We start from the raw sequence: 3,682 nt of genomic DNA, 5'->3' as shown, positions 1-3,682 counted from the left end.
TTCAGAAAGAGGGGAGAGGAAAGAAAAAATAAAAGTATTAGTCATTAATTATTTATTTTTGAAAAAGTGTAAAGTGAAATATTCTAAAGGCGTACTCGCCAATTTTACCAATTTTAAATGTGGGTTACTGTTATTTTTTCCAATCGCCTTTACATGTCACTCACGACTCATCCCATTTTAGATCAAATTGGACACGCAGATTATTTGTAAAGGTGAAAACTTGAAATAAGTATTGTTTTCATATCTCAGAATATTAGGCAAATTTACATGGAATACAGTACTTAGAGGAACCCCTTTATTTATATAAAACGACCATTGGGAAAGATCTTAGGTTCTTCTAAATTTCTTTTTCTGTTCAGATGTGATGACTGATGAGACCAGTTTTACCTCACCGACCCAGAAAAAAAAAAAATCCCCAGAAATTATGGTGGGCTGAGAATACAAAATAAAAGACATGGAGCCTCTTTCATGTGGGTGTGTAAAAGACACAACTTAGGACACGTATCAAACTAGACAGAGAAATATGGTGGAAAGAAATAATGAGTGATTGAACAATTCAAAGTGTCTGCCCACATGCATCTTTGAGAAACCGACACTCATTCCTTCTTCCATCCGTTTCTGCAACTCTCTTCGTTGCTTTTATTTTTTGAGTTTTCTATTAAAAATAAAACAAGATCTGTTCAATAATTGTATCAACTCCTTCACTGTCAATAAACAGTTTCCAGAACAGAAATGATGGAGAAACATGGAAGTCTGTCCTGTACAGATTCTAATGATTCATTATGTTGACTCTCACCTGTATTAGTGGTTTTTTGCCTGATTGATGAAGATGAAAGAGTTGTTTCTGAAACTTGTTCTTGTTGGGCTCCCTTCTTCAAACTTTGGCGGTTGAACATCACAGAATATGTTACGAAGCTTGGGAATATCCACAGGGAGGTATGTTGTATCTTGAGGTTGGTATGTTTCTCTAGACTTGATAAATTAGATGCAAAAAATTTCAACAAACTGTTTAAGTTTTTTTGGTTACAAGTGGAGAAGTATAGAATACTTGAATTTATGATGAAGTAGATGAGCCTAAAAATAGAACTACATAAGCTTAAATCCAACTGTTCAAAGTCGACAATGTCAGATAGACAGTGGAAGACTACTAAATTGCAATAAGGTCATAACTCATAAATATTACCACGATCAAACTTGTTATAAACAGAACTTATGAAAATAAAAGTTCAGGCATCATCTTGGGTAATTTTCTTTTCTACATAAACTATTAATACTATTTACTTTCTACAGTTTTCTGGTAATCTACCATAAAACCCAAATGTAGCCACGACTAACCGTACTGTGAGAGAGAGAGAGAGATAGAGAGAGACAGAGTATCTCAAATTAAATGTAATGGGAAAATATTATTGTCTAAGAATCAAAATCAAAAGAGAATGGAAGAAGAATATAGCAATATGAACTTTTTACTAGTTCAACTCCAACAGGAGTTGTATATCGTTGCTGTTGCAGCTTTTGATTCCAATTTCGAGACTAAATTTATCATAGCTTACGAACTTATATTTTTGGTTCTGAGTTGAATAAAGTCACAAGGAAAAAACAATTCGACACTTCAATTCTTTCTCGAGAGTCCAGACCAACCCTCCCTAAACCAACGGGATTTCTTGGCCAGGACAGGCAAAAATAAGTCCATGACTATTTCTTTCAATTTCATACAATAATCTTCTAACATGATGAATGTACCATTCATAGAGTAATCTTTTAACACCGCAGATTTTAAAAACCAAGGATTCTAAAAGGTTGTCGATTGGCCAACAAAACTTAAATGTACTAAATAATTGCTCGGTAACACATTAATGGCTAATTTTTACTAGAAACAGGGTCAAATGCCTGCATGTGATTGGAATCAAATATTACCATGTATTTGATTGTGCCTAAACATTGAACAAACAATATCGTGATTCGGATATAAAGAGAAAAGGTAACAATTTGGGCCTGAATGAGTCGGATATAAAAGCAGATAGTCCAAGCTTCAGCTGGTAACATGGGCCTAAGTTACTAAAACATAACTACTCATCGACCTCGATTGGGTTGCGTGAAAGCAACCCATGAACAGATAAAATACTCGAAGCATTTCGTATTATGGTAAAATGAACTTCAAGAAGACATGGATTGTGTTAGTAATTTGTAATTGTTCACAGTTTGAATGGCCACCAAACAACTCCCCCATCTACATCATCCTATAATTGAAGTTCTAGATTAAAATATCTGATAGGCAACCCACTTATTCAAACATGATTTGGATATTGACATCCACTGAGAATAAATTAACCATCAGAGAATAACATAATTCCAAATTCCTAACCCTAACCCTACCAGCGAAACAGGGAATGCTATTATCAGAAACCAAATTATTTGGAAAGATTAAAAAGCAATCAATCTTCAGAGAGAGAGAGAACCTGTAGACGTAAACGGAGTAGAGGTGAACTCTGCGAGTCGAGCATGACCGCCATTCACGATCGTTAAATTCTCCATTTTCTTTCAGCGCATTCAATGGAGGCTTCGACGGCCATGAATTTATGAAGAAAGAGATGCTTAAAAGATTTTCTTATCCTCGATTTTGTTGTACAAGCATAGCTTATGCTAAAATGCTTCGATCTCAGGAAGCTGTCGCATAACTGCGAAGTTGAAGGTTCAGATAATCAGTTATCGAAGTCAAATAACACGCACGAAAGGGAATTGGGAATTCTTTTCTTTGTTATTGGTAGGAAATTGGGGGGAACGGAATGGGGTGGTTGTGAAATAGTGAAGTTTAAAATCCCGCTTTTTTTTTTTCTTTTGAAAATTAGGTCTACGGATATTAGTTTAAAATATCAAGTCAAATTTTAAAAATTAAAAAAAATAATTTTAAAAAGTTATTTTTATTTTTAGAATTTAACTAAAAATCCAACTATCATTCTCAAGAAAGATGCATATCATTCTAAAATATATGGAGAAAATAGGTTTAACTTTCCAAAATAAAAAAACAAAAAACAAAATTGTTACCAGATGAGGACTAGTTTTCAAATTTTGACATGGTTTTTAAAAATGTGGATAAAAAGTAGATATCAAAGCAAGAGATTTAGAGGTAGAAGAGGTATTTATAGGCTTAATTTTAAAAAACCAAAGACTTAAAACAAAATGATTACCAAATGGGACTAAGCAATTATGAAGTCTATAAACTCATAGGCCCACGGTGTAAATAGTTGATAAGATATTGAGTTGATGTTTTCTTAGTAGTTGATAAGATAAATTTTGACTGATTTTTTAAAATATCGGTAAAAAGTAGATATCAAAGCAAGAGATTTAGAGTTGGAAGAGATATTTTTAAGCTTAATTTTAATAAACAGACAACTTAAATCAAAATGATTATAAAACAGGCCTAAGCAATTATGTGGTCTATAAATCTATAAAATTGATGTTTTCTTAGTAGTAGGATCTATCAACTCCTTAAGCCAAACAAGAATTGGATTTTACAAGTCCATACTTCTCAATTTTTACGTTCCATCTCCGTACCAAACACTACTAACTTTGTTGGTAAAAACAACTCAACAATTTCAAGAGTAAGCAAGTTTGCACATTTATAATAACTTTATATTTTCATCTTATTTTACTTTTCAGATTTATTAAGAAATTCCATCTTTCT

At 32.8% G+C, this 3,682-nt stretch overlaps 1 long non-coding RNA gene across 1 annotated transcript; it reads right to left on the bottom strand.

Annotated features, from left to right (window-relative positions):
* Positions 1-262: 262 nt before the first annotated feature.
* On the bottom strand, positions 263-2,727 carry LOC150036774 (uncharacterized). The gene is made up of 3 exons (XR_016528868.1): positions 2,457-2,727; positions 797-972; positions 263-655 (listed from the first exon to the last, which is right to left on the bottom strand). It is a non-coding gene; the product is annotated as an uncharacterized LOC150036774 (long non-coding RNA).
* Between the last annotated feature and the right edge of the window lie 955 nt (positions 2,728-3,682).

Source organism: Benincasa hispida, chromosome 4, assembly GCF_027475165.1.
Source record: "Benincasa hispida cultivar pf3 chromosome 4, pf3_genome.v1.1, whole genome shotgun sequence".
Taxonomy (NCBI): Eukaryota; Viridiplantae; Streptophyta; class Magnoliopsida; order Cucurbitales; family Cucurbitaceae; genus Benincasa; species Benincasa hispida.
Note: the sequence above shows the minus strand (reverse complement) of the source record. Positions and strands in the feature narration are given on the sequence as shown.